This window comes from Canis lupus, chromosome 18, assembly GCF_048164855.1.
Source record: "Canis lupus baileyi chromosome 18, mCanLup2.hap1, whole genome shotgun sequence".
NCBI classification, from domain to species: Eukaryota; Metazoa; Chordata; class Mammalia; order Carnivora; family Canidae; genus Canis; species Canis lupus.
The window spans coordinates 20,428,891-20,455,403 of record NC_132855.1 but is presented as its reverse complement, the minus strand read 5'-3'; the positions used below and the strand labels follow the sequence as shown (position 1 = coordinate 20,455,403).

At 39.5% G+C, this 26,513-nt stretch overlaps 1 long non-coding RNA gene across 12 annotated transcripts in view; it reads left to right on the top strand.

Annotated features, from left to right (window-relative positions):
• Positions 1–26,513, top strand: part of LOC140608791 (uncharacterized) — an 80,729-nt gene that overhangs the window by 42,526 nt on the left and 11,690 nt on the right. For 2 of the 12 annotated variants that reach the window (XR_012010771.1, XR_012010780.1), the window contains one exon: positions 648–4,573. The exons of 4 other annotated variants lie outside the window; for them this stretch is intronic. This is a non-coding gene — a long non-coding RNA (uncharacterized lncRNA). Of the gene's footprint in view, positions 1–647; positions 4,574–26,513 lie in introns of those variants that run through there. 6 more of the 12 variants (XR_012010778.1, XR_012010775.1, XR_012010779.1 and 3 more) reach the window with 6 other exon arrangements.

Genomic DNA, 26,513 nt, shown 5'->3' with positions numbered 1-26,513 from the left:
TGATGAAATGGAAAGTTCACATAGAGCACTTCTGCATAATGGGTAGGATGGTTGTCTTGAGGAAAAGCACTTGTACAGTTAGTTGTAAGATGAAGTAACTACTTTTTTCATGGAATACCATTTTTAACTTGAAAGAACAACAAACAAAGAAGCTATGATTAGTCCGACTTGGGACTTTTACAGACTTCTTGAAAGTGAACAAACTGAAACTTACTTCAAGGAAAACAAGTGACAGTATTTGTTGCCAAGAATAACATGTGGTCTCTCAGGTGAAAATTAGAATTTTAGAAAAACCTGTGTTTTCTCCTGGAGGTTGATGACTTTACAATATTTAAAAAGAGTTTTCTGATAAGATAAGAAATAATAATAATGGATATGGTTTTTAACTATTATATAATGAAATGTTGAGTGTATATTTTCCAAATGACCAATATGTGATGTTTAAAAATCATGCATGGGTGAAAGATCTCATCAAACAGAGACAGTAATGAACTTTAATGTAATGGCATATGAAAAGTTCTTTGATATGGTTTTTAGATTCCATATTGCAAATATTTAAGAAAGTGCTGCTTGTCAAGTTTTGGTGTAGTAGCAAAAAAGAATGTCCACAATTATCTGAAAGGCTATTAATATCTATGTAAATCTAGGTTTTTAATGTACTTCAACCAAACCATGTATTGCAGCAGATTAATGTAGAAGATATGAAATGGAGCTGACTTCTGTTTATCCAGACATCAAAAAGGCTTCCTGAAATAAAAAGACTAGTGTTATTCTTCCCACCAATACTTCATTTTAGAAATTGTGGTAATTTTTATATAAATGTGTTATTAATGTTGATATGAAATGGGTTGTTATTTTTAAAGGAATTAATAGATATATTTTTAAAATCTTAAGATTTAATACAGTAAATATTGATAAATATAATGTACATAAAGAAAAATCCTTTGGAAGACTCAATTTTTAAGCAAAAGGATCTCAAAACCAAAAAGATTGAGAGTTATTAATATAAGATTTTTTATTTATTTATTTTTTTAATTTTTATTTATTTATGATAGTCACAGAGAGAGAGAGAGAGAGAGAGAGGCAGAGACACAGGCAGAGGGAGAAGCAGGCTCCATGCACCGGGAGCCTGACGTGGGATTCGATCCCGGGTCTCCAGGATCGCACCCTGGGCCAAAGGCAGGCGCTAAACCACTGCGCCACCCAGGGATCCCTAATATAAGATTTTTTAAAACCCAACTGAAGAGATAGCTGTGTCAGAGTTCTCAGTTGCAGACAAGAGAAACCCCATTCACCAGCCAGTTTACACAGAAAAAGAGTCCATGTAAGGGTATTAGGAGCTCCCCCAAAGCTAGATGATTCCTTTACCACCTTCGTAAAAAGGTGGCTTCCATGCCTTCTCACCCAAGAAAAAGGTGACATACTTTTAGCACTAAAAATGTGTTGGTTAAATTCAGGCATCATATTTCAGAGTCCTCATATCTGGAAGGTAATGAAAAAAAAAAAAAGGAAAGGATGTTTTAAAGTAAATGTCTCCTTGCTTGTGATTGTCAGACATCCAACTATTACAGAAGGAAATTCTGAGATGGTACAAGTGACAGTGGTCACCTGTTTATATTCTGCAGGATACTAAACTAGGGCAAGTAATGGACCTTAAATAAAGCCATAAAGCTGAGAAACAGGTGGCGCCTGGGTGGCTCAGTGGCTGAACTCGGGTTGTGATCCCGGGGTCCTGGGATCAAGTCCCACATCAGCTCCCCACAGGGAGCCTGCTTCTCCCTCTGCCTATGTCTTTGCTTCTGTGTCTCTCATGAATAAATAAATAAAATCTTTTTTTTAAAAAGCTGGGAAACATTAAAGGTAGGAAAGAACTGTTATAAATTCCTGATTTAGATTTCTAACACACCTGGAAAGTAGCCTTGCTCTCAAGAATGATAATGACTAAAAATCATGCCTATTTCCATTCTCAGATAGGGAGAGAGAAAAAAATGAGGAAGAACAAATGAAAAATCCTGTGGCTATCTTAACTTTTAGCTAAGAATGGGTTAAGTTTCTAGTATCCAATAACCAAAGAGACCCTATTCACCTTTGATTTGATAACTGCTCATTTATTGTGTCCCTGGGAAGGTAAGCTCTGTGAGGGCAGGCACCAGTGTGTCTTGCTCGTCACTATACCCCAAGTGTGTAGAACAATACTTGGCACATGGCAGGTACTCAGTAAACAGCCACTGAAGAAGGGAACAAAAGAGACTTCCTTGTTTTTCCACTACATGACAGCTATTCTTCATTCTTGAGAAGCCCCAGTAGTTTCCTAAGTGTGTGCCTTGGCATGTATAAGCCCCTCACTCCAATACAATAGATAACTGAGTTCTCACTCACTGCACTGGGCCCAGAATCTTCCTTTAAAGAACTTTTGATGGATCAGTGCTTTCTCTCAGTGCTTCTCAGACTTTAATGTGCATATGAATCCCTGGGATCTTGTTAAAATGCAGATTTTGCTTCCAGAGGTCTGGAGCAGGGCCTGAGATCCTGCGTGTCTCAGGTGATGCTGATACCATTGGTCATAGCATTTTGAGGAACAGAGCATCCTGACACAGCCGATTGTGTCATTGCATATCGGAAGATGGCTCTGTCAACAGACCGAGACATGGACCAGTTCCCTTAGCGTGTATCAACTTAGCTCTGGCCGTGTTATCCCCGGAGGTGCTTGAGTCCCAGAGTGCACACCTCCCAGCACAGGTAACCTGAGGGCAGGCAGGATTACCTTACAGTTCCACTGAGGTGTGGAAAAGACAAAAGGATGGATGCGGTCTGGGGGCTGATGGGAGGCAGGTATTTACTTACCTTGCACCGGTAATAGAGGCAAGGTCTCCAAGGATATAATTTTCTTTCTCACTGCTGGAGACCGCTGAGCACATTCTCATTCTCACATCTAGTGGAGATATTTCATAAATCTGCAGGGTAATCATTTAGAATTTAAGTTCTTTCTCACTAAAACATGTTCGTAGAAGATATGAAACTTAGCAAAATGCAAAGGCTTTTTTTTTTCCACATCACAAATGTGCTTCTTCAGCAACTAACAACTTTCAAATGATCTGTCACATTTTGCATAATTAAATCACAGTGTCAATGGCAGTGAATCATTGCAGGAACAGTTGGACAGCGCAAATAGAAGATGAAGCATGGAGGGAAGGATTTCTTGGTTAGTAAGTATCTCTCACACTGGGCTAACTATTCCAGACCAGCAAAAGGAAATAGAAGGAAATAAACTCTCAATTCAGATCCACCAAAGAACATTTCTGGAGCACCAACCAAAGTGATCCCTGCCCTCAAGGAGCCCCCGGTCTTATGAAGGACAAAATGTCAACAACAAAAAAGAGTTCAGCCATGGAATGGTGAGATCACTATCTAGACGATGATAGGATAATTACAGGATGGCTATAATAAGGGTCACTTGATGGAGTCATTTTATTTATTTTTTAAAAAGATTTTATTTATTCTTGAGAGATGCAGAGACAGAGGTAGAGACATAGGCAGAGGGAGAAGCAGGCCCCCTGCGGGGAGCCTTATGCGGGTCTTGATCCCAGGAGCCCAGGATCACGCCCTGAGCCAAAGGCAGACCCTCAACCACTGAGCCACCCAGGCATCCCGACGGAGTCATTTTAAATAAATATTTTCATGTCTACTTTCTTAACAATGGGTTCTCCATCTCTCAGATCTGTCTTCCCTCCAAGGTTCTAAATTCAGTTTCAGTTCCCCATCATATCATTACCACTCTGTTTTTCTGTGCTGCACGCTCAATAAGCATCACCAGGACTTCCTCACTCTTCAGACAAGTGTGGTGATTCACAACATATAAGAACACTGGATCCTGACTTTCTGGGTTTGTGTGACCTTGGGTAAGTCATCTAATTACAATGTACCTCAGTTTCCTCATCTGAAAAATGGGGATAATCATGGTACCATTTCGGAGGGTTGTTGTGAAGATGAAGTGAGCTTAGAAAGGTGTGTAAAATGTGTAGAGTAGTAGGGGCTCATAATCACTACATGGGTGTTTGCTCCCATTGCAAGCACTGCTCCTTGTTCTCACAGCTCCTCTCCAGCTGTACGGCTTCCCTTGCTCCAGATCGACGGCAGTCAGTCTGCTCTGCCTGCCTTCACGAGGTACAGTCCTGGACACCCTTGGAGTTAGTCTTCTCTACTCCCACTGCTAGGACGTCAAGTGTTAGAGAAGATGGAGTCAGGACCCCTCTTGGTGTGTCTGTCAGGCTCACTATGCTCCCCATTCTTTGGAACTGCGCCTAATACATGGGGTGAGCTGCCAGCCACTGTGGGCCCCTGTGCCCTGGCTGCAGCTGATTGGTCTAGGAACAGTCTACTGGCCCCTGTCGGCCCATTCTTCTCTCTCCCAGGAAGTTGACCTTCAAAGGGAGCTCTTGTGTGTTGAGCCTAGAGTGGCAGAACTTTGGGGAGAGGGCCCCTGACTCTCACTAGCATTGCCCGGGCTTCCTCACTTCTCTTGCCCCCTGTTGATTCACCCCCACGTCTTCCAATAAACTCCTGCTCTCTCATACGTTGGCCAGGGTGTGTTTCTACCTTTCACAAACCAAAGGAATCTCAAATGAGGCAGCCAAGAAACATTGACCATGAAGTCTTCTCCAAAGTCACGCTATTTAATCTCAGATGGTCCATCATTAGGGCTGAGCACTTACTTATTCACCACCTTAGTCACTCCCTGGGGAACTCCCCACAGCAGCAGCAGCGGTTTGGAATTCCTCCACTTGGACTCAACACATGGCCTCTTCCTCACCTTCGTCCTTCAGTGTGCAGTGGTTCTCAACCCTGGCCACACACTGGAGTCCTCTGGGGAGCCTGCAAAATATGGGTGCCTGGGTCCCAGCCCCAGCAATCTGGGTGGAACAGGTTGGAAAGGACCCTTGGAGATTCTGATTGGCACCTACCCAGGTTGAGAACCCCCCTCAAGCTCCTTCAGCAGACCTCCCCTCCCTCACGTATTCGCTTCCTCCAATCCTCTTCTCCCTGCTTCTGGGCTTACGTGTCCCTGCCCTAGACTAAAGCCCCCACTGGAGAAGGTGGCCGATCCCTGCACCATCTTAGTGACCTCACTCCTGTTCATTCCTGCTCCTCCAGGCAAGCTCCTCAGAGGAACGGTCTACAGTCTGCAGGCTCCATCCCGCGCTAAACCAAATTAGGGAGACCAAAGAATACATTTATCTTCCTAGGCATCACCTGACTCAATGATTGCAATTAAGAGTTTTTAGTGAGTGGAAATGCGTGGTAACAATAACAGCAAACTAGATAGAGTGAGAACTACAGTAACATCAGGCAGTGTACTGTGAACTTTCTGGACATAAAAATATTATCTAATTCCCAGGCTGTCTGAGACAGGAGCTATTCCTGCCCCTTTACAAACGAAGAGACTTAGTTGTGGCCAGGCCAAGGAGCTTGCCAAGGACCTAGAGCTGGAACACAGCACAGCTGGGATTCAAGGAGATTAATAATAAACATTTAGGCATTGTTTTTTATTTAAGAAGCACATACATGCATGTTTTGTTCTAACTTAAATAGTTCTCTACATATGGTTAACTCTGAGTTTGATTTTTGAATGACAGTCTGACCAGAATTTTAAGATTAAGACAAAAATTAAAACAGCTGCCATCCCTTGGCCTAGAACCACTTATTCTGTAGTAATAGCTTTTTTTTTTTTTTAATGAGAAAGAGAATGTAGGAGGGTAATTGACAGCATTTTATAGTCTGTGTGAAGGCCAACAATTGTCTAATCTACCCATGTCATATGCTAATATCGATTAAATTTAATGCTGAGATTTTTCAGCAAATGAAAAAAAAATCAATCTGTTCATATCAGCCTAAGAGGGAACATTTATGGAATTCTTGCTGTTTGTAATCGACTGCTGTTAGAACACTGTAATGCAGTTGCTCTCTGTGATTATTTTCTGCTTTCCTTAAGAAATGGCAAGTTACAGTAGCGCTCACTAGGAGCACTATTTACCGAGTCCGTCTGTAGAGCCTAGGGTGGAATTACCAGATGAGCCCCAGCAGGTTGAGGGAGGCTACTGCCGCTCCCACCATCATAACTAGTTCACCCAAGTGACAAACAAGCCCTTGCTACCACCTCGCTACAAAAAGCAATTGACTGCTGCTCAATTAGGCAGAAATGAGGCTGTCACTCACTGAGGTAGAGACGTGAGAATTGCCTTATCTGGTTCTCAATAGCAATTTGGGTTTTTGGAAGTTATTTTACAGTTGTAATTACAAAGGGAAATGAAGTCTGCTTTTGCAATGTTACCAGGTGCTCTTCCTTCCATTATAACCTTGATGAATAGCCCCCCAGAGCAAACTCACTGGCTGTTCTACTAACTGGTTTTATTACGCAAATACAGTGAAAAAAAAAAAACACCATTCAATTGAGGCAGCATCTTAAGATCTAGGGAGGTAGCTGAATGTCCTATTTCAAATATTTAGGTGAATGATATAAACTATAGTTAAAGTAAAAAACTCCTTTTAGGCCAAGAAAACCACATCCTAATCTAGACTTTGTATTTAAAAATTAGATTTCATTAAATAGGATAAACATATGGCCGATATTTGAACTTGTCTATGGGCTTGTTTCTGGTCCCAGAGAATCACCAGAGATAAATGCAATCCCATGGCCAACACCAGAACTTTTCCAGAGGTCTGTTTGTCTCTCTTATGTTCAGACCTCAGGGTAGGTCCCCTCACTTTCCTGGGCTCCACTTTTCACTCGGAGTGTTCTAAGATGCAATAACTTCTAAGGAGGACTGTTGAGCAAAACGCTATAAAAACCAAGCAGAGCAGAGGTGTGGGTTCCTAGAATGTTGGAGGGTACTTGAGCAGTCATGCTGTTCAGTTCTCTTTTTGATAGTGGGAGAGACTGAAGGGCAAAGAGGCAGAGTGACTGTCCCCAGGCCACTGGATCAGTTGCAGAGCCAGGGGAGAATTGAATCTCTGAATCTCAGGCAGAGGGCATCCCAGGCCAAGAGCATCTTCAGGAAACCCTTAAGTGATGTCTGGAGTCCAATGTGAAAATCACAATTTACTCCTTAAATTGGACACATGGTGGGTTGCACAGCTTTAGCTGCCTGTTTCTGAGAAACAGTATTAACTGATGGTCAAATAGGCCATACCCTCTTGAAAAGGACATTATTGCCATGGCTATATTAAAGAGAACACCAATGATATGCCATTCATTAAGCATATGCCATATGTCAGGTGCTGTCTTGATCAATAAGTTTTCTGACAGGATTCCCATCCCTCCCCCCAAATAAATGAGGAGAGTGGGATCCTTTCATATCCTTCTGCCTAAAAAGTTGCCTTTGAAGCTCAGACACAACAATGGAGCTAACTAATGAATCTTCCTGTCCCAAGTATTTCAGAAACTCTACACCTCTGGTGGCCTGAGCAAGAAACCACTTGCAAAGAGTTGGGTTGGTGTGCTAAGAGCTACCCTTCTGACCCTTGCAATAAACAAATAGTAAAGTTGTCTTTTGCTAGTCAGTACAAAACTCCCTCTCGCTGCTCTAAAAACCATTTGGAATTGGTCCAGCTTACATATCTGTTGGATGTTTAAGAAATAGATTAAGAGGTCAGCAGGGAAAATGAGACATCTCCAGATGGTTGTCTAAATGGACAATGGTAGGAAGAAAGAGGGGTTGGGTGTTAGTTGTGGTGAAACAAATAGTGGCTAATCAAGACCACAGAACCAGAGAAGCTCAGAGTCACCAGGTGAGGGAGCCTGTGATAGAATTTGTTCAATTGAGAAGAGCAGAAAACTCAAAGTCAATGGGATTCAACTATATTAGGTGGTATTTCTTAAACTTTAAAGTACATATTAATTACCTGGGGATCTTTATAAAAATGCAGACTCTGACTCAGTAAGTCTAGGGAGTCTAGGGTGGAATCTGAGATTCTGAAGTTCTAGCAAGCTGCCAGATAGTGTTGATGCGTGCTGGTCCTTAGACGGTACCTGGTAGGGTGTTTAATAGGCCATGTCCCTGATAAGACAACTTCAGGATGGATGCAGTAATAGAATCAGGGATTGAGGACCAATAAAATCTAAATATGGCTTGTCACCACATGGATAACACACTTCTCAGAAAAGAAGGAAGAGAGGGTGAGAGCAAGAAAAAGGAAAGAAGAAGGAAAGGGAGGAGGGGGAGGGGAAGAAATTTTGGGGCAGGGTGAATGCTTTGGCTACCAGGCAACAAGGCTGAGTACTAAGTCTAGAGGCAATAGGCTTGAGCCATAGAAACTTGAGAAAGGCACAAGGGCCTCCAGCAACCACCAAGCTGACGCAAACAAGCTTGTTAAGGAACCCATTTAGAAACAGCCATAGGCCCTAACTGACCAATGGGCTGTTTACAACCAGGCACAGTTCCTAAGATTACCAAAAAGGGGGAAATTCCATAGTTCCCATATCTCCTCACTCTACCCTATAACTATAGCCCCTCACCACCACTACGTGGTAGACATTCTCTTCTCTGCTGTCCTGCCCACAGCTCCCTTGCAATATATTCAATAAACTTCTATCTTTGTTCTGCCTTTGAATTCTTTTTTTTTTTAAACTTTTTTTTTAATATTTTTTATTTATTTATGGTAGTCACAGAGAGAGAGAGAGAGAGAGAGGCAGAGACATAGGCAGAGGGAGAAGCAGGCTCCATGCACCAGGAGCCCGACGTGGGATTCGATCCCGGGTCTCCAGGATCGCGCCCTGGGCCAAAGGCAGGCGCCAAACCGCTGCACCACCCAGGGATCCCTGCCTTTGAATTCTTTCACCTCCCATGACACTAACCCCCATCTGATCAGAATATACCATACTAAGTTATTTTCTCCTTCTGCACAGGTCCTCATAAGATAATGTTAAAATTAGAAATCAAAAGAATGTTTTTGAGAATACACAATATTGTTTGTACCTTCTATTAAAGCTATAAAATTTGGAAAGTAGCCAAGGCACCCAGCCAGCCATGGTAGGAGCAGGACACTGCCCGGCCTCCTTACAGAGGCCAGAGGTGCCATTGCTAAGGATTCCTGTGTATTTCTGGTCATCAGCTTGGACACAGGATCACTGTGCTCTGTACCCAAAGGAGCCCTGTAACCGAGGAGGAGTTAGAATAGTCTCTGTTCCCCTAGTTATCTTGCACTTTTCTTTTCATTTCCTTCTCCAAACTGGCAGGAAAACGAATTAGATTTCCATTTTTAAATGTGCAAAGTTTTGCTTAACACTGGTTTAAATTATTGGATGTTGGACCAATAAGGTATAAGCTGAGAATGTAAAATTTTTCAGAATCTGCTTCCACAGTAAGTTGTAAAAGCTGTTGTTTAGCTCAGAGTATCACTGAAGGTAATTTTCAGTCTCTTAATCGGGCTGAGGAAGTAAAACAAGTGGAAGGAGATATTTTTAGTTTTATTTCTTCAAAATGAGCAGTATTATATTGGAAAAAAGACATAGGAGATCACATGACTTTGTATAGCTCCATTGTGAGTCTAAGTTCTCTGTCAGCTTCTGCTCTGGGAAACAGGGAGGCTTGGAGTAGTGAGACGAAGGGAAATTTCTTTTCTCATTCTGAAGAAGCTCATCCTCAGCTGCACCTGTCTGAAGGAAGCTGTGAGGATGAGGGGTTTATCTTCAGGGAGAGTTTAGAACTTTCTAGCTATGGACACAACTGTGCACAGGAGAAAAGGTCAAGTACAACTCCCTATGAAAACCCAAAAGGTTTAGTTTTGAAACCTAGAAGAGAAAGAAAAAAAATTAAACATAAAAATTAAGGAATGGACCTCAAATTATTCCTAGATGCACATTTTTATCTCTTGCTTTCCTAAAATTGTATTTTAAAAGGCCATTTAATAAGGGAAGAGTGTTGTATTACAGGGCCAAATGCTTGGGCTCTGGTGCCATTCCTGCCATTTAACTGCCGTGTAACTTAAGGAAAATCACTTAACCCAGCAGGATGACTAACTAGTCCTGATTTTAGCCCTGGAAGTCCCATGTCCCTAGAAATTTCTCAGTGCCAGGCAAATAAGGATGGTTTTTTGCCTTCCTTAACAATACTGAGTCTTTTCCTGAAATCAGCACTACACTATATGTTAATTAATTTGAATTTAAATAAAATTTAAAAATTAAAAAAATTTTTTTTAAACAATGCTGAGTCTCCCTGTACTCATTGGTAAAATAAGGGAGTTGGATTAGATCAACTCTTAAATTCCATTTAGCTCCAGATAAAGCTGTTTACCTTCAGTTGTTACATTATTTAATTTGTTCATTTACATATACTTGGACTGCTTTTAGCAAGGATTTAAGGAAGCTTATAAGGATCAGCAGTATAAATTTTTTTTAAAAGGTTTTAAAACAAAACAAAAACATCTAAAGAGAAGAACAAGACCAAGGTTTAAGTTGAAACAGAGATATGCTGGCCCTTTGACTCAATAATTATTAAAATTGAGTGAACTACACAAGGGATTTTAAGGCCTTGGATCAAAGTGTGGTAGTCTTTGCAAACTTATAGGTTTTCCCCAAGTACTTATGGCATCACAATTTCCTGGAGAATCTAGGTGGGGATTTAGAAAGAGAACTTCCTTTAACAATGGCAAATGCCAAGGATTGTGAACTTCCTTTTGTTACCCTTGTTTTTTTTTTTTTTTTTTTTTAAGATTTTATTTATTTATTCATGAGAGACACACAGAGAGAGGCAGAGACATAATCAGAGGGAGAAGCAGGCTCCTTGTGGGGAGCCTGATGCAGGACTTGATACCAGGACTTCAAGATCAGGTGCTGAGCCAAAGGCAGATACTCAAACATTGAGCCACCCAGATGTCCCCCTTTGTTACACTTGTAGCACAGATGTAAATTCAAAAGAAATTAAGAAATTCTCTCCAGGGGTGCCTGGGTGCCCCAATCAGTTGAAAATCTGTCTGACACTTGATTTTGGCTCAGGTCACAAAGTCAGGGTTGTGAGATAGAGCCCCACATGAGCTCTGTGCTCAGCAAGGAGTCTGCTTCAGGATTTTCTCTCCCTCTCTCTCCCTCTGCCCCTACTTCCTGCTCACATGTGCTTTCTCTCAAATAAATAAATCTTAAAAAAAAAAAAAGAAAAGAAAAAAATTCTCTCCCTCTGCCCCTGTACGTACCTACTCTCTTTCTCTAAAAAAGGGGAAAAAAGAAAATTCTATCCAGATGAAGGTGAACATCTTACAGAAGCAATGTCCTTTTTTAAAAATTAACTTCTGGAGCAGGGAGCTTGCTTCTCCCTCTGCCTGTGTCTCTGCCTCTCTCTCTGTTTCTCATGAATAAATAAATAAAATCTTTTTAAAAAATTAACTTCTTTTTTGGTTTGTTTTGTTTTCATCGTTGTTAACAAAAGCAATACATGCTTACAAAAAATGCAAACGATAAAAATGGATAAAAAGTAAAAATGTTTCTTTTCCCTCCAGACTAACTAACTCCCCAAAGGAAAATATGCTTCTTGCATGTCTTTCTAGAAGGTTCTATTGAGCCATATTTCTGATCAAAGACCGTTTGTCAAGGATCTGGAAGGGGATTTAACAAGTACATTACAGAACATATATACAAGCTACTGACTAGTATAAAAGTCATGGTTCTCAGCTGGATCTCAAATCAAAGCATGCACCTTAGCATTTGGTCACCTTATCATTTCATAACCAAGACCATTACTCAACATAGGACACCTAACATGGGTAGCATAATATGACAGCAAGCAAAACATTCCAGAAGAAGGATGGTGGGATTCTTTGGGTGGTTTTGTAGTTTGGATGGTTATATGGTTCTGATTCACCATTACAGTTAGCGAGTGTTGGAAACTGGAATAAAAATGGCATTAAATTTAGGAAGGAGAAAGAATAATCTGTCTAATGTCCTTGACACTTGCCTCACCTTTTAACTTTATGGGCCCTTTTGAAGAATCAAGACAGATATTGCAGGGATGTCTTTTTCTCTTCCTCAGTGTTGGTGGCTTCAGCTGGAAGGCTGGAAATCTAAAAGATAGAATCATCTAAAGGCTCTTCACTCATATCTATTGGTATAGCTGGGACTCAGGGTTAGAAGACCCACGTGTGGCTTTTTATTGTGGACTGGGCTTCCTTAAAACATGGCAGGTAGGTTCCAGAATCAAGTGTCTTGAGAGAAGAAGCCAGGTGGAAGTTGTATTCATTCTCTGACTTGGCCTCAGAGGTCATATAGCATAGCATCACTTTCACCATAGGTTAGGGCAATTACTCCAAGAGTCTAGGTGAGAGACTATAGATCTCCATTTCTTGGTGGAGACGTGTTAGCTACACTGTAAAAAGAGCATGTGGGATAGGATAAATGTGTAGATGTGGCCATCTCTGGAAAACATAATCTGTCATATCATCTGAAGGGTAGAGGTTATTGTTAGCAATCACGTAAATGCTAAGCTCCGCTAGACATGGTTATTGGCATGCCTCTTGTCAGATCCTGGACTAGTCCTATGCAAAATCATCAAGATGGGTAAGGCTTGTGTTCAAAGATGTGTCCTTGTCCCCTAGCCTTCTACTTCACTTTTCTATTTTTGTTTTCTTCTTTCCTAAGCCCATAATGCCTTCTAGGTGCCCAGAAGGTATTATGGGCTTTTCTAGTCCTCTACCTCCCATGAAAACTTATCCTTGGGTGTTTCACTCCACCAAAGCCCCAAGAGATTTCACTTTCAAACTCACTTGCTAAAGTGAAAATGGCTTCACTTTTAAGCTGCATCAGAGAATGAACATATTTCTACAATATCAGGGCTTTGTGAGAACAAGATCACATGCCAATGATTTGGGGGAACTGGTAAAGCCAGTAAGGTTCTTGTTAGTTTGTACGTTCAGGACTTTGTTCCTTTCTTTAGAAGAGCACAAGAATGTCCTTGATACACAGAGAAAGTTAACTCTTGTTATCTGTGGAATTATGGTTGACTTTTATTTTATCCTTTTGTATTTTCAATCTTTTATAAGTTTTCTACAAAGAATGTGTATTGATTTTGTAATTTGGAAACAAAGCTATTTTTTAACAGCTTTATTGAGATATAATTCACATACTATACAACTCACCCATTTAAGGTGTACAATTCAAAGGCTTTAGTATATTCACAGAATTGTGCATCCATCACCACAATCAACTTGAGAATATTTTTATTACCCTCCAAAAACTCCATACTCCTTACCTGTCATTCTCCAAAAGCACTCCCCTCATTCATCCTCTATTTTCTGTCACTATAACTTTGCTTATCCTGGACCTTTCATGTAAATGGAATCATATAGTATGTGAGCTTATTATGGCTGGTTTCTTTTATGTAGCATAATGTTTTTCAAGGTTTATATAAGTTATAGCATGCATTAGTACTTCTATTTATTGCTGAATAATATTCCATTGTGTGGATATATCACATTTTATTTATTCATTCATCAATTGAGGCACATTTGCATTGTTTCTGTTTTTTGGCTACTATGAATAATGCTACTGTGAACCTTCATTTACAAATCTATGAATGAACGTATATTTTCATTTATCTTGGTAATATATCTATGAGTGTAGTTGCCAGATCATGTGATAATTCTGTCTAACCACATGATGACTCCTTTCCAAAGTTGGGTGAACTGTTTAACATTCTTACCAGCAATGTATAAGGGCTCTAAGTTTTCTACATCCTCACCAACAGAAATTATTGTCTCTTTTTTTTTTTTTTAATTTTATTTATTTATGATAGTCACATAGAGAGAGAGAGAGAGAGAGAGGCAGAGACATAGGCAGAGGGAGAAGCAGGCTCCATGCACCGGGAGCCTGACGTGGGATTCGATCCTGGGTTTCCAGGATCGCGCCCTGGGCCAAAGGTAGGCGCCAAACCACTGCGCCACCCAGGGATCCCTATTGTCTCTTTTTTATTCTAGTCATCCTACTTGATGTAAAGGGGTATCTCATTGTGGTTTTGATTTGTATTTTCTGAGTAGCTAATGATGTTAAGCATTTCTTTGTATGCTTGTGGACATTTGCACATCTTCTTAGGAGGAATGTCTATTCAAATTCCTTGCCTTTTCAATTGGATTGTCTTTTTTTTAATGGAATTGTAATAGATTTTTACATTTTCTAGATACAAGTCCCTTATCAGATATATGAAGGGCCATATTTTTCTCCCATTCTGTAGGTTATCTTTTCACTTCCTTGATGGTGTCTTTTGACACAAAAGTTTTTAATTTTAATAATGCCCAGTTGATCTATTTTTTCTTTTATTGCTTGCACTTCAGTGTAATATATAAGAAAGCACTGCCTAATACAAGGTCATAAAGATTTACCCCTATGTTTTATTCTAAGAGTTTTATAGTCATAGCTGTTACACTTAGTCCTGATCCATTTTGAGTTAATTTTTGTATATGATGTGAAGTAGGGATCCCATTTCATTCTTTTGCATGTGGAGTACCATTTGCTGAAGAAACTATTCTTTTTCTCATTTAATTGTTTTGGCAAACCTTATCAAAAATCAATTGAAATAAATTCTTATTTATGTTATTTTGTTTCCATAAAGCTTTATCTCTGGTTTATCAGTTTTATTCATTAATTTGTATCTCTTTCCTTATACTAATACCACACTATCTTGATTACTACAGCTTTGTAGGAAAATTTGAAATTGGGATCTGTGAGTACTACAATTTGTCCTTCATTTTCAAGATTGTTTTGACTGTTGTGGGCCCCTTGAATGTTTTTATGAGTCAGTTTCATATGGATCAGTTTGTCAACATCTGCCAAGAAGTCAGCTGGGATTTTGAAAAGGATTGTGTTGAATCTGTGAATCAATTTTGGGGATACTGCCATCCAAATATTATGTTTCTTGATCCATGGACATATGATTTCATTTATTTAGGTCTTCTTTAATTTCTTTTAACTACAATATCTTGTAGTTTCCAGAATATGGATTTTTCACTCATATTTTCATTAAATTTGCTAAACAATAAGTTTTGTTAAATTTATTCCTAAGTATTTTATTCTTTTTGATGCTATTGTAAATATAATTGTTTCTCAATATCATTTTGGTTGGTTTATTGCTTCCATGCAGCAATACAATTGAGTTTTGTGTGTTGATCTCGCATTCTGCAACTTTGCTGAGGTTATTTATTAGTTCTAATAGTTTCTTTAGAGGAGTTTTTAGGATTTTCTATATACAAGATTATGTCATCTGCAAATAGAGATAATTATACTTCTTTGTATCCAATTTGGATACCTTTTATATCATTGTCTTGCCTAATTGCCCTGTCTGCATCCTTCAATACAATGTTGAATAAAAGTGGTGAGGGTGGACATCCTTGACTTGTTCTTGATCTTAGGGGGAAAACATTCAGTCTTACACCATTAAGTATGATGTTGACTCTGAGTTTTTCATAGATGTCTCTTTTTAAAAGATTTTATTTATTCATGAGAGACAGAGAGAGAGAGATGCAGGGACAGTCAGCACTCCAGGATCATGCCCCAGGCCAAAGGCAGGCGCTAACCACTAAACCACCTGGGTGTTCCTTCATAGATGTCTTTTATCTGATTGCGGGAATTCCTTTCTGTCCTAGTTTGTTATGTATTTTTATCAGGAAAGAGTGTTGAATTTTGTCAAATGCTTTTTTTTATAAAGAATTTATTTATTTATTCATGAGAGACACAGAGAGAGAGAGCCAGAGACACAGGCAGAGGGAGAAGCAGGCTCCCTGCGGGGAGCCTGATGTGGGACTCCAGCCCAGGACCCCAGGATCACAACCTAAGCGAAAGGCAGACGTTCAACCACTGAGCTACCCAGACATCCAAAATGCTTTTTTTTTTAAATTTATTGAAAGGATTTCAATGGGTTTCGTCCTTATTCTATTGATGTATATTCTCATCCTTTTCCTATTGATGTGTTGTATTACATGAATTGGTTTTCAGTTGTTAAACCAACCTTGCATTTCTGGGTCAATCCCACTTGAGCATAGCTATGATCTTTTTTATTGTTAGTGTTTTTGTGAAGGATTTTTGGGTCTATATTCATAGAGATATTATTCTCTGGTTTTCTTATGATGTCTTTATCTGATTTTAATATCAGAGTAATGCTGGCCTCACAGACTGGCTTGAAAAGTCTTCCCTTCTCTCCTATATGGAAAAGTTTGTGAAGAATTAGTATTAATTTTTCCTTAAATGTTGAATAGAATTTGGCAGTGAAGCCATCTGGTCTTGGGCTTTTCTTTGTGGGAGGTTTTGTTTGTTTGTTTTCAAGATTTTATTTATTTATTTGATAGAAAGAGAGAGCAAGTACACAAGAAGGGAGAGCAGCAGGATGAAGGGAGGAAGAAGCAGGCTCCCCACTGAGCAGGGAGCCCAAAGAGAGTCTCCATTTAAGAATACTGGTATCTTTCCCTAAGCCAAAGGTAGATGGTTCACTGACTGAGCCATCCGGTTGCTCCTGTGGAAGGTTTTTTTGATACTAATTCAATCTCTTTCTACTTCTTCTTGAATAAATTTGGAAGTTTTTTCTTCCCCAAAATTTGTCCATATCAGCAAGCTATCTAATTTGTTGATCTTTTGAAGAATCAACTTTGGCTTCATTGATTTTTCTCTATTGTTTTTCTATCTCTATTTCATTGATTTTTGCTCTAATGCTTGTTATTGCCTTCTTTCTGTTTGCTAGCAAAGCTATTTTTGACCTATTGAAAAGAAGAAAAAATTATTTATCCAATATACTTTTGGTGGTCATTTGGATTGTTTCCAGATTGAACTATTATGTATAAAGTTGTATGAACATCTCTCACATGTACTTATATGAACATGTATTTTCATTTCTCTCTGGTAAATATCTAAGAATGGAATGGAAATGAGATAGATGTATGTTTGACTTTATCAGTTATAAGATAAATAGAGGCATATTAAATATGTTAAGAATATATTTGAACAAAAATTAATTCAAATCAGGCAGCATCTGGTCTAGCAGATGGGTAGGAGCTCCAAAGAACTGTACAAAATGAATGACTTTTAGAGGTGAAGGGAGCAGGAAAAAGGAAGTTACACTAGGCAAAATGTGGGTTGGTTATTGCAAAGCTACTTTCCTTCAGAGGATGGCAGGGATCTATCAGGCAGCTTATCTCACCAGTGCTGATCAGGCAATTCCTGATTGACTGGTTAAGATTCCATTTCTGGGCGAGCCAAAACTATATTATGTCTCAGTTTGTTCATACAAAGCTTAGCATGAGTGACTGATTAGGGCCTGATGTCTTGCTTTTTAATATAAAAACTAGAACAGTTTTGCAAAGAAGTTGTACCATTTTACACTCCAATCAGAAATTTATGAACCATCCCCCCCACCCACACATTTGATATTGTCAGTCTTTTTCCATTTAGCCCTTTTGCTAAGGAGAATGGTGGTGTTTTCTGGTTTTAGTTTGCATTTCTATAATAATTAATGGGACTTTTCACCTTTTCACTTCTGTCCAACTGACTATACAAATTTTTGTCACCCTTTCTGTTGGTTGTCTGCTTTTTCCTTATTGACCTCAGCTCTTTATATATTCTAGGTATATGTCCTTTGTCAAATAAATTATAGTATTTTTTAAAAATATTTTATTTATTTATGACAGATACAGAGAGAGAGAGGCAGAGACACAGGCAGAGGGAGAAGCAGGCTCCATGCTCCGGGAGCCCAATGTGGGATTCGATCCCAGGTCTCCAGGATCACGCCCTGGGCCAAAGACAGGCGCCAGACCGCTGCGCCACCCAGGAATCCCATAAATTATAGTATTGATGGGGTTCAGAACACAGTACTGCAAAATATAGCACCTTGGTCTACTAAATATTTCAAACTAAGAAATTTGAGAAATGGCATGTGCAGGAAGGACTTTCTGTCCTTTCCCTGAAGCAGGTCATAAAATCCTCATGGGAGAAGTGCCCTTCACTTTCCAAGGAAAGGAACATCCTTATCTTCAAAAATAGAGAGACACAAAGAGAAATCTGAATGAACAGGCCTTGCTAAGTTTCCCACAGCCTACCACACTTACTTCATTATCTTTGTTCTATCACATTTTTCCACAACTTTCCACTCTACATCAACCCTACCATAAAAATACTCAGATTTACTTTGGATCTTCATTTTTTAATGAAGGCTTCTGTGTCACGTAAAACTTACGTTAAACAAATTTGTATACTTTTTTCTGGTTAATCTGTCTTTTGTAGAGGTCCCAGTAGAGAACTTAAAGGGGTGGAGGAAAAACATAATTTTCCCTCCTCTACAATATTCATAAATGGACTACCACACAGCGATCAAAGTGAATGCACTATTGCTACGTATGTAGATAAATGCATAGACATAATAATGAGCAAAAGAAGCCAACATAAATGAGTATATACTATTAAAAAAGAATATATACTATGTAACTTCATCTGCATACAATTTAAAAATTGGCAAAACTAATCTACTGTGTTATAAGTCAGGGGAGCAGTTCCCTTTAGGATATTGGGTAATAACTGGGAGGATATGGGGACCTGTAGGGTCCTGACAACATTCAATTTCTCCAAGAGGACAACGGTCACAGATGAGCTCACTTTTTGAAAATTCACTGAGTTGTCATTTTGTAGCTTGTGCACTTTCCTGAATATTATACTTCAACAAACTATTCAAAAGAAAGAAAATTGTGTTCTTGAGAAATGTATTAATTATCAGATACTTGGTATTTATGAGCATGTTCTTTGCATATGACATATTCCTCACTTATTGTATTAAGGAAGGGTTTTTTGCATTAAATATATTCCTTGTGCATACTTTCTTTATATTTTAAGACTAACATCTCATTTAACAATAGATCAATAGTAGAGTTTAATTTTTCCTTTGCTCTGGACTGTAGACACCTTGGCAGATAACAAAATCTGAGTTCCCAAGGGCTGTAAGATTTTAAAATCTACCCCTTCCCCATCAATCCCATAATGCTGAATACAATGCTCATACAATGAAATGCCGCAGCTAACATTGCTATAGCTGTCCCCTTAGGAATTCATTGTAAAAGGTTTCACTGTACTTTGTAAAGCAATTTGGAATCCTTCATGATGAAAGGTTCTATATAAAGAAGGTAATATAATGGACTTGGCTTTCAACTTCTTTCATTTAAGCCTTAACAGAAACATGAATCTAGTATATTAGCATCATAAACCAATAGGTGCTATTTAAATGCTGAATAGGAATATTCTGGATGAATAAATTGCAAATATAGCTATGTATTAGCTAAGTGCTTTACCAAGTATTATGCAAATGAGGATTAATAAGGCAATTACACTTAATTAAAATAATAATAATAATGCTACATTCTTCTACATTCTTCTAATCCTCTCAGCACCCATTGAGTTGGATATTTGGTGTGTGTCTGCCACTTAAGTCCCAAGCCTAAATGCAAACTCACATGAGATGCCTCTTCGGAAGGAAACTGTCATCCTTTGAGTTCAAAACAAACAAAACTCTAGCATGTTAGGGGGCAAGAGGGGCAAAGGAAACCCCTATCATGCACGACATTGACTTGATGCTTTTTAAAGAGTCCAATGATACTGAAAACAGTATTCCTAGGTCCTAGAATATATGTAATACTGCCCAGAATTACTTTATGCTCCTCAGCATTGCTTTTGGAGACTAGATCCTTTAGTGCTTCCCTATGCTGTAATCACCAGGCATTAAATCATTAAACAGTTGTAGTAGTCACCCCAAGACAGTGACGACCAGAAACACCCTGTGTTATCCCTACATGGAGCCTAAAACGTTATCAGAATGCTTTTGATGAAAGATGTGTTAACATGAATCATTATCATCCTTATTGTTCTTTCTTTTATAACATCTTTGGGCACTGAGAGTGATTTTCAATTCTATAGGAGCTGCAGTCCAAAAACATTTTTTTGGTAATTTCAATCCAGATTTACAGAAAAATGTATTTGTGAGCAAATGTACTAAATCTACAACTATTATTTTTGTGTGTAAGTCAGATGGTCAGATGAACTACTCAACTTTATGGGTGAAAAGTGGCATTTCTATTTTGACCTCTCATTTTTGAACCTTGCCATGATACAATAAAGCACAGTAAGTTTCTCACTAGAAGCCAATTTTCTTGCTTCAGCCCTCTGTACAAAATAATATAAACCACCAATCCTTTTGCAGAAAGTTTCAAATTTCACTGTGGATGGGCACAAATTTGAAAATCAGGAGGAGGAGACACAGCCCAGACAGAGTGGAGAGAATGCTAACCAGAGGATGGTGAGCAGCTGTTCCTGTCTCACTGAAGATGAGCCAGGCTTAACTGATATGGGAAGGGTGGGATTTCATGTCCCCGAAAGGAGCCACAGTGAAAAACATACAAGTCCATTCCTCAAGGAAAGCATAGCACAAACCCCATTCTTTGTCTCTACTCCTTTCGGTTGCAACATCACAGATATCCTACAAGAAATAGCGTAACCTATGCAAGAGGATTCTTGTCTTAAGGGTAATCTAGTGGGTCCCAAAGTTGTTTTTGTTACATGCAACCCGAAATAGAAAACAAATCAAAACCCTCCAAAGAGGGCCCCTCAGCAGTCTGTTAGCACTGGTCTAATCTAGTGGAATCCAGGATGTGAGGTCATTGCTAGTTAGATCCACACAATCTTCAGTGAAGCCTTTGTGAAGAAGCTAGGATCTGAATCAAGCTTTGCACATCTGGTACTTTGCCTGAGCGATGTGTCTGCCAGGGTCAGTGCAGGGAAGACAAGCCACTCCAGGCACATCAAGCAGAAAGGGATGAAACACAAGGAATTAGGTGCCTACAAAATCATATGTGGGGCCAGAGGAATAAGTCAGGGGATCTTCAGGCCGGACATTTGGCTTCAAGGCCACACCACGGCAGCTGTGATGTGGAGGTGCAGAAACTGGAGGAACCAAACTGCCACCACTCTGGCTGCTGCATGGCCACAACCACATGCATGACCTGGTGGAGCTGGTGCAACCACGTGAGTCAGCGGCTGCTTGTCAAGCAGCACCACGGCAGAAGAGAGCTTCTGCCTCCTTCACGCAAGAGCATCTCACTGCAGAGCCTAAGTGGCACCTAGGACTGCAACCTCAAAGTCGTCCAGGAATAATGTTTATCCTCTCAACTCTGTGACACAAAAAGGCACCTGGAAGGAGCTGACTGGATCGTGACCAGGAGAACTGTGGGTGACCCCATGTATGGGAAGAGCCTGAGCAGCCGTGGAGCTAATGCAAACTGGAGGGTGAATTCCAGGTCACGTGGGAAGCTGCAGTTCACTTCTAAAGTCAAGAAGTCTTGAGCAGATAAATGGAGAGCAAGGAATCATTTCCCAAGGAAAAGTTTAAGAATAGCATTAGCAGTTTTTTTTAGGATGATAATAGGTTCAGTATTTTATTTCTTTCCTATTTTTATAACATAAGTCATCTATGTTCAGTGTAAAAATGCTAGAAGACTAGTCAGTCAGAATCCTATCATCGGAGATAATCAAATATTGGTGAATCTCCTTCCAGATATCCCAGTGTTTCTTTTATCATGATATCATGGTTTTCCTTGTGAATAACTCTCCATATTAATAAATTACCATCTAGTGACATTATCAACGTGTTACTAACCACATTGCCAGTAGTGCTGTTATAGAAATGGCTCATATTTTATCTAATAAATACTGTATTTAAAGGCCCTCTTTGCTGGGCATTCTGATATTTTAGATTAATAGTGATGGAATGAATAGAAAATGCAATATTTCAGGGGGAGATTGAATTGGGAGATGTGAGAAGCAAAAATATCAACAAGATGGAAGGACGCAGCAAAACTCATAACGTGCTCAGGTTGAAGAAACTCGAAGTCATCCTTGTCCATCTTCCTCATTTAACAGATGGGGGCAATCGAGACCACATTTCACTCTCTTTATCCCAAACTCCCTGGTCTTCATTCTCCATCTTTAATCTGTACACACACTTTCTGAAGTCTCAGCTGGATGTATTTGAAGCCATGTGGGGATTACGCATTCCAAGCATGGTTTAAGATCTGGTCATTTTGCCCTGTTCTTGTATTCCCTCTGTTTGACAATTTGTAGTTTGCTTTTTTTTTTTGGTCAGAATAATAGCTCTTAAGCAGATGGTTGTAATCAGTCCCCTCGGGTAAGCCTTGGAGGGAAGTTGGACGGGGGACTCAGCAAGGATTGAGGATTCTGGAACTCACTTGGCTTGAACCCAGGCGAGGAGTGAGGGTGTTGATTGCTTCCAACCTGTTCTTTGGTGAGTAATAATAGCAATTAATCTTTCTTCATATGGTAGAGATAATAGCAGCAGATCTAAACAACAACTAACAGAAAATATGGCTTACAGAACAAGGTCAACAAAATTCCAAGCTATTACAATTCAGTTGAATTCAATTCAACTCACCTAGCATTTTTTTTTCACCCAGCATTTATTGAGAGCCTTTTCTGTGACTAATACGGGGTGTGTGTGTGTGGGAGGAACAATGTTAAAAAAAAAAATCAGATACAGACCTTTATCCTCAAAGCAACTACTGTCTTACAAAGGAGATGAGAAAAAAGTTTCAGTCACATTGAGGCATCTGTTTATGTTTTATGTGGGAATGGCCCTGGGTTCCAGGTAATTTCTTCCACAATTTCCTCATCTCTTGGGTTTGGATTGTGAAAAAGCAGGAAAATGAAAAAGAACTGTATATGGTTTTATATTTTTTTCAGTACAAGAACATTTAAGACGTTATCCCTAATATTTTCTTGTCTAGACATCCTCATCTTTTTACTTTTTAATAAAGCAATCGGCAGTCACCCCTTGTGGTTTTGTAGCTACAGTTCATTATCAGAGGAATGCTTGCCTTTTAAGTGGTGTTAGCACTGAAACCTTCTTCTCTTGTCTCTTTCTAGTTAAGATTTCCTCATCTCGATCCTCTCTCCCCACATATTGATCACACATTGCATGCTTCAAAGTGTGCGCTTAATCATTCCACTTTTTCCAAGGGAGTAGCTAACTCTTAATACACCTCAGTTTCCTATTACACTTCCCTTGCCTTAAAAATACCTTGAAAGAGTAAATCTGCCAGTAAAGAAACTACCCAGACCAAAAAGCCTTTCCACAAATTTTCCCAAACGAAGCTGGACTGAGAGCAGAGAAAATGTAGCAGTCACATTCACACGCTGCCTCAGAGCTCCTGGATCCCTGCATCGATGGATCCAACCCCAGTGGAAAGGAAGCCTCAGAACACTTGACCCACACCTTCTGAGGTCTCAGCTGGATGCCTCTGAAGCCTTGCAGGGATTATGCAGTCCAAGCATGGTTTAAGATCTGGTCATTTTGCCCTGTTGGTTCTTGTATTCCTCCTGTTGGACAACTTGTAGTTTTTAATTTTTTTAATCAGCATAATAGCCCTTAAGCAGATGGTTCTAATCAGTCCCCACGGGTGAGCCTTGGAGGGAAGCTGAACAAGACACTCAGCAAGGATTGGGGATTCTATGACTCACTCGGCTCAACTCCAGGCCAGGAGTGAGGGTGCCGATTGCTTCCAACCTGTTCTTTGGTGAGTAATAAATGTCAGTGGATCTTTCCTCATGTGGTAGGGATGATATCCATATAAGAGGACATGACAAATAGTATGTGGTTAGAATGTATCCACAGGAGCCAAACTCATGCGTGCTTAGAATGAAGTTATTGGGTCCGTTTGTCATTCTTTTTTATGTCCAAGTTTTAGTAACAGGATGTTTTCAAATAGTTTACATTTCTCTCGGGACATCTTCCCCAACCAAATGTCATACTAGTGTTAGCCAGGAGTTATTTGGATTTGCTCAATTCTTGTTTCCAGACCCATGATTTAGGCCATTTCTGGAAGCAGAATCTTGCATGGCAGATAATGGGCTTTTCTTGCCTGTCCATAAGGAGAAAGATGATTAGATCAGTGGGAATTTTACAGAGCACATTATTAAATCCTTGGACATTAAAAATTTCAGTTACTTGGAATGCTCACGGTAGAAGCAAACTGCAGATGACATTCAAGAGCATATTTGATGAAAATGTTAATACTAATATTTATTTTTATTAATGTTATTTTATGTAATGTTATTCTCTAGGGAAATTAGAGTTATTAGACCTTTCTTTCTTCCTCTAAATCCTTTTGTTGTGCTCTAAAAATCTCTTTTTTTTTTTTTCTGGTTACAGAGTAGTAGATCTTCATTGTAGAATATTTTAAAAACACAGAAAAGTATTAATTTTTTTTAAGTACTTATGATTCTTCGATCCTGAGGTCTTCATTTTTTAAGACAGTCAACAATGAACATCATTTGAAATTTTGTAAAGCTTTAAAACATTTTCTAGGGGATTCCTAGGTGGCTCAGCGGTTTGGCACCTGCCTTTGGCCCAGGGCGTGATCCTGGAGTCCCAGGATTGAGTCCCACATTGGGCTCCTGGCATGGAGCCTGCTTCTCCCTCTGCCTGTGTCTCTGCCTCTCTCTCTCTCTCTCTCTCTCTCTCTCATGAATAAATAAATAAATAAATCTTATAAAACTTTTTCTAAATTGAATGTTTTCCAATTTAAACCCTGATTCATTCTCCCAACAGAAATTTTGTCCTGGGGCACCTGGGTGGCTCAGTCGGTCAAGCAACCGACTCTTGATTTTGGCTCAGGTCATGATCTCACGGTTGTGAGATTGAGCCCGGTGTTGGGGTCCACAGTCAGCACAAAGCTGCTCAAGATTCTTTCTCTCCCCCAATCCTGTGCTCACACACTCTCTTTCTCTCCTTCTAAGTAAATAAATCTAAATAAATAAATAAAATCCTAAAAAAAAAAGAAAGACAGAAAGAAAGAAAAGAAATCTTGCCCTAGCATCAAGATTCCTTGATGCCACACATCAAAGGTTAGTTCTAAAATGACTCCTTTCCAGATACATGGACAAGATAATCCAGGCAAGAGGTGGTTTTAGCCCTGTTCATTTCCCTGGGGTCTTGGTAAAACCAATATTTGCTTTTTAATGTATAATCAATGAATACAATCTAGAACCATGCATACAATTGAGGGGATTACTCAGTAGTAATAATAAGAGAATATATTCAACAAATTAGAAGATGAAGTATCAGCCCTGGTTGCAATGGAATCTTGAGAAGTCAATATTTTGAATTGGATAGATTGTTGCTCTGGGCAAAATGATGTTTCTGAAGTGAGGGGCAAGAAGAGGGGGAATATCTGGTAGGCAGCTAACCGTGTCTGCCAGGAAGATATTACCCCCAGAGCTAGTTGGGGCCAGTCTAGGACAGTACCTGAGGCCTCTAGCCCTACCTCCCATGAGCTGTGAGCTAATTATGCCCACTTTTCCATATAAACCTAATGCCAGGTCAACAAGACAGTCATGTGTTAGAATTACTCAACATAAATAGTGAAAGATAAAGCAACAGTCTTTTAAGGGCACATCGAGTTTTTACTGAGTCAAATCATGTAGGTGCATTTATGACTATCTCCAACAGGCTTTTTTTTTAAGATTTCATTTATTTATTCATGAGAGACAGAGAGAGAGAGAGAGAGAGAGAGAGAGGCAGACACAGGCAGAGGGAGAAGCAGGCTCCATGCAGGGAGCCCGACGTGGGACTCAACCCTCAGGTCTCCAGGATCATGCCCTGGGCTGAAGGAGGCGCCAGCCTGCTGAGCCACCCGGACTGCCCTCCAGCAGACTTTTTAAAGCCAGGTCTTTGGAAGCAAATTCTTTCCAGCTACAGCTAACCTAAGATAGATGTCTAGAACCAGTAGTTTTTCACCTTAGCTATTTCTAAATTGAAAACTATACCCTGCTAATGAACACATATAGAAAAAAAAAAACCTGATTTATTTAATTCAACAGATTTTTATATTGCTACCACTTAATTCTACAGGCTTGTATATAGATATGACTTTAATCTGGTAGACATCATTCACTTAATGTGCTTCAGATATATCTTGATTCTAAAATTCTCTCTAAAACTACATTTCTATGACTTTTTCTTAGCCTTATGTCTTCTGATCCCAGTTTGAAAGTAAAGGTATTCTCCATTAATTCCTGCCACCTTGAACCACTTCTAACCAGAGAACTTGCTAATTATTCTTCACCTTCTCTTTCCTCCCATTTATCACCTCAATTCACTCATGCTAGCCTATAGACTGGGAGAAGTGTCTAGAACTATAAAAGAGATATTATTTAGAACAACAGCTGTCACAACAAGGTTTTGTTTTACTGCAGCCTTGCCCTTCTTTGCTCTTTTCTGCAAGTGAGTGGCTAATTGCCCAGAATTTCTAAGATCTGGGGTTTAAAACTCCACTGTCTCTAGGCTGTTCCTATTATTGGATGAGATAACTACATTTGGCAGAGGTGCATATAGCTGTTTTGATAGCAGAGAACATTAATTTGCAACCACGGCTGCACAGAAAGAAGGAAATGCAACTGCTGTCCTCCTGGGAGAAGCCACTTAGGCAAGAAAATAAATAAG